Below are 12,097 nucleotides of genomic sequence, written 5' to 3' on the forward strand. Positions count from 1 at the left end.
GAACCCATTTTCCCAGCTACACAGAAACTGGCCACAGCTTCTTTCCAATCTCCCTTGAGTTCTACTGTTAGGCGCCGGGTCCCAAGCTCCCCAAGTCTGCAGGAGGGATGAGCCAGCGAATCGGAAGAGAAGCCAAGAGATTTTCTTGCCTTCGAGTCTTATTTCAGAAATTCTTTTTTTTTAATTTCTTCAGTCCTTCAGGAATAACGTTATATGATAAAATATATTGTTTATAATCCATGTGCTCTATGTGAGCTAGAATACAGTTATTACAATATAGAATAATGATATATAATCTATAATGTAGCATAACAATACAATAATCATATCCTGCTATAATGTTATACTCTGTAAATATACGTAACAAAATTCTGCGTATTGCATATAATTAGGTTTACATTGCATGTAAATTAGGTGATATTTAATAAGGGTTTGATTAAACATAATTGCACAAGCCAGCTCCAACTGCTGACAGAAGCCGTGATGGAGCCGTCAGTCAGGCGAGCTGCAGGGTTAACGTAAAACTCCCAGACTTCCCAGAACATCACAAAAACAAGCCCCACTTATGGGAAACGGGAGCCACTCTCTTGAAACAGGCTGGCAGGGCATTGGCAGATGGGATGTTTCTGCCACCTGGTGGCAGAATCATGGCATTATACTCTTGGTGGATACTCTTAAGAGAGCCAGTCTCTCCCTTTAAAGTCATTTTGATGCCCTGCACTCAATATTATTCTTTTTGATGCATTTTGATACCCTGCGTTCAATATTATTCTCTCTTTTAAAAGGCAGCATGATTTCTGAAACAGGAGAGCATCCGAGAGGAGGCCGGATACCTGCCAGAGAGGCGGACTTTAAAATGTGCCAAGTGTGGGGGGACACGGCTGGCTCTGCCCATTGGCTGCGAAGATTTGATTTTTCTTTTCTTATTGTTCAATTCATATAAAGAAGTAGAAGGAAGAGATAATAAAGGTTTTAAGTTAATTCATCTATTTTACCCCCTCCAAAAAAAAAGTAGCATTTTCTGTTAGGAAGGTGCCCTAAGGGGCTCCCACAAACAGCTGCTCCTGAGAATCTGAGTCTGTTTGTAGGAAATTGGAGTCAGAAAAACCTGGGTTCAAAACCTGCCTCTGATATTTATTACCTTATGACCCTGGCAGGCCCAAATTCCTCTTCTGTAAAATGAAGCCGGACTCATCTCCAGCCTCCCTGACTCCCTTCAAGTCCCAGCTAAATCCCACTTCCTGCCAGGGGCCTTTTCTCACCCCCTGCTCCCTAATGCCCAGCTCCTTGTTCCTCTTTGGTTGTTCTGTGAGCTCAAGGACAATGGCTGCCTCTGCCAGCACCTGGCCCGGTACCTGGCAAGAAGGAGACATGGACCAACTTCCAAGATCCCTTCTGACTCTCCATCGATGATGTCGCCATTCAAGCACCCAAAGAGCCTGGAGAGCTTTTCTTCTGCTCACAGCCCGGTGCCATCCTGTTCTGAGCCATCCGGCGCCACAAACGTGGCGGTTCCTGCGGCTGCCAGGGCCGAGTCCCACACAATTCCCGGCGAGCGGGCAATATGAGGGGTCTCAGCCTGGAAGCTTCACTTCCCCAAGGATCTCGTTCAAACCCCCAAAATGGCCCCAAAGCCTTTGGGACAGAGACACCTGTAAACACCGATGTCTCCAACAAAGACCCACCTAGTATGAATGTACAACGGACAACTCAACAAACTTGTAGGGGGCAAAGCACCGAACGGAAGGAAAATCAGACCTGTGATTTTATGGCTCCCGGCATCTCTTCCTGTGTAAAGCAAGTTAGCGTATTGGGGCAGAAACCGCAATCGCTCCCATTTCTGTGGGGTCTAAGGTCTGCAAAGAGCTTTCCTCAAAACGACCCCGTGGCACAGATATTACGATTATTCCTCTGCCAGACAGCACTTTTGTGGTCACGGAGGACCAAGAGGATGCCTTCAATGGGGAAATGGCTAAATAAGCTGTGGCTCATGAATGTAATGGGATCTGACTACGTTATAAGAAATGAGGAATGAGGTTCCAAAGAAGCCACAGAAGACTGATGTGGAATAATTCGGAGTGAAGGAAGCAGAGCCAGGAAAACAAGTTACACAAGGACTAAAATTTGCTAGAAAGAATAACTTAATGATGAGAAATGGCAAACTTAACCCTAAAGAAAAGATATGAGAAGACATCTCCCCCCATTCCTTTGCAGAGGCTGAAGGAGCTGTATAGGGAGCTCATGGGTACAAAGTATTGCTGGTAAAATGGCAGGTAGGTGGAACAGTGGATGGGAGTCAGACTCTTCTTACCCATGGGGCCCTGGGCACATCTCTTAACTCCTTCTGTCTCCGTTTCTTCCTCTACAAGTTGAAGATGATCACAGCCCCTACCTTGCAATGTTGTGAGGATAAAGTGAGATAATATTTGTAAAGTCCTTTGCAAATCTAAAAATACTAAATAAATGCCAGCTATTATTGTTAATGTTCATTTTTTCCCAACATGTTAATGGTTTTACTGATTTTTTGTTCCTCTTTCTTCTCTTTAAAAAAAAATCTTTTTCATAAGAGATGACTGGGAGTGAGAGGAGAAAGTATTCAGAGGAAATGTAGATAATATGAAAGTAAATGATATTAATAAAAATCTATTTTTAAAAGGGAAAAGCAACTCTGACGGATAATAATCACATCATTTTAAAACCTTCCCCACTCACTAATGAATTCATTGTCAGGAAACTGAACCGAGGCACTCGACACCGTGGCCAGCAAACGCTGGTTCTCCTTGCTTGACAGTGAGAGATGCCGGGCGAGGGCAGTACCAGTTTTAAAAATAAACTCATTTTCCAAACGTTAACAAAGGAAGACAGTGGAAGATTACAAGCAGGGTTTCTTCACTAAATAGCCAAGAGCTGAGAAAGTTTAAAAAAAAAAAAGCTGCAGAAAGCCCAATGGGGGGGGAGACCCTACTCACAAATCGCTGCAAGAAGAGTTCGAGGAGAGAGAAACCCAGCCGCTCTGGCGGCATTTCTATACGAACACCTGCTCCTCCTTAGTGACGGTGGAAGCTCCATTCTTGACAAGTTACATGAAGCAGAAACGGCACCAAGGACCGAGTGAGCAGACCAATGTCCCCTGACGGAACTCCCACCGAGGGAACAGAGAGCTGGGGGGACTGACTTTCATGATGCTGAAAAGAAGGGAGGATTATCAATTGCTGTTCTCATCCTGAACTCCGTTTGTTTGGGGGTTTTCTTGGGGGATAAACCCCCCAATTTGATAGAGAGGTGAACCAGACAAGAGATCAGGAACTGGTTTAATGGCTAAAGCCAAAGAAGAACCATTAATGGTTCAAGAGAGGAAGTCTCCAGGGAATGCCCCTGTGCCTGGGATGTTTCAGTGATGTGAAAAAAAGAATAAATAAAGGAGCAACTAAATGGTGCAGTGGATAGAGCACCCGCCCCAAAGTCAGGAGGACCTGAGTTCAAATCCGGCCTCAGACACCACTTCCTAGCTGTGTGAGCGAGGACAAATCACTTAATCCCAATTGCCTCAGCAAAATAATAATAATAAATAAATAGATAGATAAATAAATGAATGAATAGATAAATAGATAAAATAAAAATAAGATATAATAAAATAAAGAAAAAGAAAAGAAAAAAAGTTCAGGCAGTCTATAAAGGAGACACAAAAGCCAGGACGATTAGCTGACTGGTCAATAATGTAAGGATGTAAAAGACTTTTGGAGGCTAGAATGTTGGTAGATGACAGGGATGCGGCACAGTCAGATAATGTGAGCTGGAAAGGAGGAGAGTCTGCTGGCTGATGAGGAAGGGGGAATTTAGGGAGGTTGAGAAGAAGCATTAATGGGCACCAAGAAGACAAATCCTGGCAGAAAAAAAGGGCAGGTCTGCCCTCAAGACTCTCACATTCTAATGGAGAATGGGAGACAACACGCAAAAGGGAGCCCAAAAATGCTGGGTTGGGGAGGGAAGAGGAAGTTGAGAGAGGAGCGACTTTTCCTCAGTCCCCTTCCTGCCCCTTTCCTGACTCTCTAAGATTAACAGAACAGGTGCCAATAGGTGCTGACAGAAATTTTCAATTCAGGCGTTTCCTTCATGCTGTTGTTTAAATAACAAACACTGCTTTGTGCTGAGCCTCCACAGGAGGCTCCTCCTGCCACTGACTCTGTGGGGGCCCCCAGTCTCTGCAGCTGCAAAAGGAAGGGTCTGGACCAGATGCCCTCCTCCAGCTCTACAGCTCTGAGTCTTCGATATGGGCTGCTTGACTTTGACCAAGTCATTCATCTCCCCAAGCCTCAAAAAGCTGCTGTTTGGGGACTCCTGCCCCATACTCCAGGGCTCCCCTATTCCCCATAAGTCTGACCCTGTCACCTCCTGCCTGGAAGGCTCTCCTGCTCATTTCCCATATGGTGGGACTTTGAGTCCCGGCTAAAACCCACCTTCCCCAGGAAGCCTTTCCCAGGCCCCATTCCCTTCCCTGATTATTTCCCATCTGTCTGCACATGATTGTTTGTTGTCGCCCCCGCTGGGCTAGAGCTCCTTGAGCGCAAGGACTGTTTTGTGACTTTCTTTGTGTCCCAGAATTTAGTCCAGGGCCCAACACATGGCAGACGCTCACACTCACTACGCGTTTCCTAAGTGACTACATGTCGACCCTATGAATCCAGGAGGGAAAAGCTTTGTCTGCAGAAGGGACTTTAGAGGGAGGCCGGCTCAGCCTTCCCACCCTTCCCAGCCCACCCAGGAGGAAACAAGGTACAGATGAGTTACGTAAACTGCCCAAATAGCCCTATAGCTCTTAAGATTTGTGTTAAAATAGTCACTCATTTCATGGCCACAGCCACGTGAGGAAAGTATGATCATGATGCTCATTTTGGAGTTGCCCGTGGGGACACACATGGTGATTTCCTGTTCAGCCCTTTCAGTCTGATCCTTGATGACTCCATTTGGAGTTTTCCAGGCAGAGAATAGTTGGCCACTTCTTTCTCCAGCTCATTTTACAGATGAGGAAACTGAGGCAGACAGGAAGGACTGTCTATCCAAGGGCACTCCTCCAAGATTACATGGCTGGTGTCTGAGACTGGACTGAACCCCATCCTGCACTCTGGCCACAGCAGCACCCAGACGCCCACAGCAACTATGGGAGGCTAGAACCAGACTCGAGATTCCTAGCCCCTAACCCAGCCGGCCACTCTCACCCAGCAGCCGGCTCTGAAGCCGGAAGGGACCTGGGCAGCGGTCTAGTCTCCCCCCTTATTTTAGAGATGAGACCCAGAAGGAAAACCGGGTGGCCCTTAAGCCACAGGAGGAGGATCCGCCCCAGCAAGCTATTGTCCAGTCCCCGAGGACTTGAGGGGAAATGGCATCCAAATCTGGAGCTTAGAGGGGACATGTCCTCCCCTCATCTTACAGAGGGAAACTGAGGCCTGTTGCAGAAAGAGCTCTTCCGATTCCAAAGCTGGCGTTTGTCTCACTGCACAATACTGCTCCACCCCATTGCCAACGTCCCCAGGAAGGCCATTCCCATTGAGGTCCCCTGAGAAACACTCCAAGAATAATCACTCCTTTCGTTAAGGAAGCGCTCTCTGTCTTTGTCCAAGACGAAGGGTCACCAATAATGTCCAGAAGCTAGCTTGTCATCAAATGGATGGAAGGATGGATGAATGGATAAATGGAAGAATGGATGAATGGCTGGAAGGATCATAGTAATATATGATTATTATGTACATTAATTATATGATAGAGGAATATAAATGTATGCTCTATATACATAAATATATCATATTATATTGATTTGTGTATCAGGATATGGATATATGTATATTTGCTTAAATTGATTTTATAAAAAATTGTAAAAAAATTGTAAAAAAAATTAATACTGGGATAGTATATAAATTAAAATTAAAAAAAAAAATAAATTCAAGCAGGAAGTAGTTTAATTAGAATGCCGGCTTTGGGCGTTGATGGTGGGGTGTAATGCCTCCTTCCTGATGGGTCCTAGGAAGGAGTTTACCTTCATAGTTGGCTTACAAGGCCAGTATTTTAGTTAAATTACTTGGAGATGGGTGACTAAATGAATAGATAAATGCATGAATGAATGATGAATGAATGAATGAAAAAGCATTTGTGCAGCCCTCACTATGTACCAGGCACTGTACTGAGACGTGCTGGATATATTTCTAAGGTTCTTTCTCCCTCCTTCCCTTCTCCCCTCTACCCAACTTTTAGTTTCCTCCTAATTATTCATTCCTCCTGGATTGGTCCCTTGCCTTCACTCCCGATTTCATTCTGATTCCAGCCATTCTCAGCTTTTTCCTTCCAAATGTGCGTGAGCAGGCCTCTGTCAGAGCTCATTCTGAACTAAACGGTGAACTTCCCATCGATGCACGAGAATCTTTGGCCTCACCAATCCGAGCTGGGAGGGATCCTTCTCATTTTACAGATGAGGAAACCAAGGCCCAGGAAAGCGAAGCGGGACTTGCCTGGGTCATTCAGGTAAAACCACTGGGGTAGACACTGCTCATTGCCTCAGAGATGGAAGGGCCTTAGAGGCCATCGGAAGCTGCCGAGGAGGACGAGGGGACCAGACAGTGACTGAGAACAGTGACTCACTCATGTTCACCCAGCTAATAAGCGCCTGCCTGCGGCAGGATCCAAACCCAGGACTTCTTAATTCTGGTATCCTGTAATGATATTACGAGCAAAGGAGTGACATGCTCATCTGCAACACTGCATCTTCAGCCTCCATGCTTCCCCCAGACCTAAAAGCTTTCCTTCCCCTCCCTGCCCACAAGGTCTCTGAGATCCCTCAAAGCATATCTCAGAGGCCCCTGCCGCCTCCTCGAGGAGTCCAGCCCTGTTCCCCCCACTTGTGCGAGCCCCTTCCCTCAAAAATGACTTTGTGTTTATCCTAGTCTCGGTGCTGCTTTAGGTCTCACAGCTTAAGTCGCACTAAGACTTTGGGGGACAAGCTTGGCTTGGATTTGCTCATCTATGAACGTATCTCTCCAACAGAACGTGATGGGCTGTTTTTGTTCTGAGCCGTCTGCACCCGGTGTCAGGCACACAGTCGGTGCTCACTATATTATGTCCGTGGAATCGAACTGGACGGCCATAGCTCTGGAAGCAATCGGACCAGAACCAGATGCTCTCTCAGCGCAGGGTAAAGAGCTCAGCCTCCTGGAGGCTCCGGCTCCTTCCCTGCCTGCACACCGCCTGGGGATGGAAACAGAGGCCATTCGTCATCCTGCAACCGGGGGATGCAAGGCTCCTTTTGGAAATAATGACTCCAGGTGGGAGGCCAACGAACAATGGCACACGTGGGTAGCCAGGGCTTCATTACACAATTTCCCAGATTTGAAGCTATTAAGTCTCCTCCGTTATCATGCATTTTCTTCAATTTGGGGTAAAAATAGTTGCAGGGAGAGCAATCCAAAAATGGTGAGGAGGGAAGGGAGGTACACGCTAGAGTAAGCCCCTTGACAAGATCCCCCAGAAAGCCTTGTAGTTTGTTAAAACCCAGGTTTCTTTGGGTCTCCACCCTTTGGACCCTCCCCCCATGCTACGTCGTGGTCAGCAGCTCTTCAATGCCCTTGTTCTGTACCATGCTACAAGTTCACCCCAACGTGCTGGGAGAGGACACAACCCATGTCTCCTTATTCCCAGCTCAAGGTCCTTCCCTTAGTCCCTGTGTCCCATGGGAATGGGTCCCACGGGAACGTGCCCTGGGCCCGGCTCCATTTGGTCCATGAAGCGGACAACCAGGTGGTGCTGTGTGGATAAAGCACCAAGCCTGAGATCAAGAAGACTCGTCTTCACGAGTTCAAGCCCAGCCTCAGACACTTCCTAGCTGTGTGACCCTGGGCAAGTCATTTAGCTCGTTTGCCTCAGTTTCCTCTTCTGTAAAATGAGTTGGAGAAGAAAATAGCAAATACTCCGCTATCTGTGCCCGAAAACCTCACACTGGGTCATGAGGAGGAAGACATGACTGAACAAATGATTTTGTCTTCCTTCATTCAGGAGGAGCCTTGGCTCCCAGACCAACGAATAGGCAGCCTGACCTAGAAAGCATCAGTCTTTGTTCCATCGGCTCCTAGACAGGGGACGGGCCGTACACCTTCCGCAGATCTGAAGCTGGGGGAGATCTCAGAGCCCATCCAGTCCAACCCCCTCCTTTCATGGATTCAGGAACCTAAGCCCAAGGTCGCCCAGCTAGGAAAACAGTGCTAATGCATACCTAGACCCTCCAGTTCCAGATCCAGGAATTTTTCTACATATTATCCTCTAGCACAACGGGACCACGGTCCTTGCCTTCCCACAGGGCCTTGCCTGGCAGCAGGGAAGGCCATCACAGGAGAAAGCAGAAGGGGAAGTGACTCACGAATCATGTAGGGGAGGGAAGGCAGGTGTTAGCCAACCACGAGAAGAGCTGTAACTAAGGTAGGGTGACTGGGTCTTTGTCCAAGGGCATCCAAATTTAAGGGAGCGATGTTTACATCTAGTTCCGACTTGCCTCAGGCAAATCATTTCTCCTCTCCATTCTGGTTTTCTCTCTACAATCTAAACTTGGAGAGCCTCCAAACCCACTTGTCATATTGTAAAAAGTAATGTTGTCCACAAAATAACCCAAGTCACCGGAGGGAAAGCGACCTTGATGAATAGCCCTGAATTTATTAACCAGACACTTGTTGGTTTGGCCGTTCCTTAAAGAATCCATACCAGGAATCCTCGAATGTGAAGCAAATTGAGAGGGCCCGGCCGGATCTTCCACAAGGGCTAAGCCCAACTGTAGGTGCAATCATGAGGCGGCCTCCTTTCCCTCCTCTAGCAACTCCCACCAATAACAAGCTTCCCTCAAGCCTCTTTTGGGGGCCACCTCTCCCCATGACCCCCACAGATTCAGGAGGAAAGAAAGACCTCGAATCGTGATGTGAAAGAATGGCAGCGTGTGTGCCGTCCCATGGAGAAAGTTCCTCCTCCCCCAGGACACGCAGGTATAGCCGGAGCGAGGATTCCTAGGAAGAGGGAGATTCAGGCAACGAGATCGTACTTACGGGAGAAGCGCGCCAGGGGTCGGGCAGCCTTGTCTCCTGCCTCGTTTGCAACTGGAAAAAAGAGAGGAAATCCACTTAAAATGATGGAACATGGTAGAAGAAGGAGCAACTTCATGCAGGCAGACGGAGGAGTAGGCGCTGACCAACAATTACGCCATCTTGGCACACACCGTGTCGGCCAAGATTTTAAAGGAACTCTGTGTCCAAAACCTTTCCAGCAGCGGCATCATATCGCAAAGAACAAGAAACAACCCAAATGTCCGAAGCAGGGGAACAGCTACATAAACTGGGCTCCGTTCCCGTACAGGAACATCGAACCAGCAAAACAGAGAGTTATAAGGGACACAAAGGTGTCGGGGAAAGTGTTTTCAAAAGGCTGAGAAAGGGAGACGGCAGATCCAAAAGACTCCCATGGTGCAGGAGGGAGAAGGGGTGAGGACGAGTGGACAAAAATACCCCGATTCTGAGCTGGAAGAGCCCGGAGAGGCCCATCCCCCCAACAATTGGGGCAAAGTGAGCCCCAAAGAGGAGGTGACTTTAAAGATCGGCAGGGTCTCTACCTCCCTGGGCTTCTTGAACATGAAGGATGGCCTCTGAGGTCCCCCCTGTTCTAGAGCGACGACACAAGTGATAAGGGATGCGGGTAAGACTTGAATCCAGATCCCATGGAGATTTTGACAGAGTAATAGAGAAGTTATGGCATCTTTATGTGTTAAAGTAAACTTATTTACATATAAGGAATTGTAAAAGTTTAGTCGTTACACTGGTGACGAATATTATGTTTATAATGAAACATCTAAAAAGAAGACTAATTTTCAGGAGAGGCCCAAGGAAAGCGGAACATGATCCACCACCATCTTCCCACCAGCGGCCTCGTTTCCAGCCCCGACCCCTAGCCCTGGAGGGGGGGGTTGAGGGGTAGGGCTCACTCTCCTTGGTACTGACCATCTCTCCACAAGACTGTGTCAGACAGACTGACCATGGTCCACTCCATTCCCTCCTCCCACTGCCCACCCTGCCCCCACCCCCCGGGTCTGAAACCGTTATAGGTTCCGCTCCGGACCCTGCTCCCAGAGCTGCCCCTCGATCTGCCTGTGGCCTGTAGCTTTCCAGACCAAAATGGCCCTCGGGGGCCCGGCTCCAGGGCTCTTATTACAATATAAGCTCCCTAAGGGCCAGGGGTATCTTAACTTTTGTATTTGTCCCCCTGCTTTTAGCTTATACCTGGCACACATTTGCTCCTGTTCTCAATTTGTTGCTCGTTGTCGTGCTCGATTCCTCGAGGTTTTCCTGGTGAAGACACCGGAGTGATTTGCCATTTGCTTCTCATTTTACAAATAAGGAAACTGAGACAAACAGGATGAAATGACTTGGCCAGAGTCAAACTGCCAGTGTCTGAGGCTGGATTTGAACTTACATAGACAGAGCCTTCTTATTTCACTCCTCGTGCACTATCCACTGCACCACCAGCTGCTCCCTAGCATCATATAAGTGTCGTTCAATACATAAATATATATTCACATATTCATATGTACCGTGTGTGTATAGAGACACGTGGAGATCATACACATACACACATGTGTGATTATGTGGATCATCCATGTAGACACATGGAAAGTTATTACATTGTATTATTTTCTGCTTATTTACATACGTGCCTATGGATGCATGCGGTGGATTACTCCATGCATGAACATGTAAAGCCATCACCTTGTATTTCACATCTGTCTGTTTGCATGTGTTTCTACACAACCCGTCACTTGACCTACTAAAGGTGTCTGTCTCCCTCTCGTCCCCATCTTCCTGTATATCTCGAGGCCGTGCGCTTTTTTTGTCTATGTAGGAATAAAATCGCGACACAAGAAAAGGACTGGACCTAAGTCCCGACCCTTCATTTCACAATTGGAGAAACTGAGTCCCAGAGACAAAGCAAGCCAGGTCTCTGGATTAGCCCAAACTGTCACCTTGCATTTAGTTTGTGGGAACTCTTTGTGGATATCTGACTCTCTGCTAGAATGGAAGCTCCTCGAGGGGAGGGGAAAGGGACGGTACCTTTTTTTGCCTTTGTATTCCCAGGGCATGTCATGGCATCTGACACCTAGGGTCAATGGCACGCAGTCCCAAGGAGCGTTTCCTCATTGACAGATTAGACCGAGAACTAGCAAAGGGGGGCCCTCGGAGGGTCTTCCCAAATGGGGCCATTTTCTCCATCATGTGACGAATGGGACAAAGGGGTAGAACCCTTATTTATGGTTGGGTTGGCCCAGAACTCCCAGAAGGAAATCCCTTCTACCACACGGGTCGGCACCTGCTCGGCCTTAGGGGGTTCCCCAGAATGCCGAGAAGTTCTGACTCATCCGGCACCGCACACCCTGGAAGTGTCAGAGGAAGGACTGGAACCCAGCTCCAGGCCGACCCTCTAACCGTTGGACCGCCCTGCCTCTCATGGAATTCAGGAATGAGTGCCCCGAGAACAGTCCCGTTCTCTGCAAACACACCAGGATGAGGGTTTGTCCCCAGCCTTGTTCTGCTCAGCTCAGGGGCCAAGAGCCGGGGGGGATCCCTGGAAGGAAGGGCCTCCTGCCCCTAAGAGATATCCAAGAGGAACCTCACCCACACCCCTTCATTAGGGTCTGATGTGAAGGCTGGACACCACCTGGAGGGCAGGGGCAGAGGCCTGGGGAAGAGGTTGGCCACCCGGAGGGCAGGGGCTGGGGGTGGAGGCCAGACGGCCACCTGGAGGGCGGGGGCAGAGGCTGGGGCACAAGTCCAGAGAGAATGTCAGGACGCCCCAGGCCACGTGGCCCAGCACTCACCACACGGCCAGGGACCTCCCCACCCAGGGTTGTCTGACTTCAGTTTTTAGACATTCAGGGCCGGGGAGCTTTCCCCTCCCCATCAGCCCTGTCTCCTCCTGGCCCCCTCCCATGGCTAGGACTTTTTCTGTATTTCAAGCTTAAATTGGTTACTTTGCCCCTCCTCATTCTGCCCATGGGGCCCAACCGCCTCTTCCATATCAGTTAAGG

General features: G+C 48.3%; 1 protein-coding gene across 1 annotated transcript in view; it reads right to left on the reverse strand.

Moving 5' to 3' along the window:
- PDE1C (phosphodiesterase 1C) overlaps positions 1-12,097 on the reverse strand; it is a 366,823-nt gene that overhangs the window by 285,380 nt on the left and 69,346 nt on the right. Inside the window, exon 2 of the mRNA XM_031952784.1 lies at positions 9,072-9,122. The gene's annotated coding sequence lies outside the window, so the exon portion shown is untranslated. The remainder of the gene's footprint in view (positions 1-9,071; positions 9,123-12,097) is intronic.

This window comes from Sarcophilus harrisii, chromosome 1 (genome assembly GCF_902635505.1).
Source record: "Sarcophilus harrisii chromosome 1, mSarHar1.11, whole genome shotgun sequence".
Taxonomy (NCBI): Eukaryota; Metazoa; Chordata; class Mammalia; order Dasyuromorphia; family Dasyuridae; genus Sarcophilus; species Sarcophilus harrisii.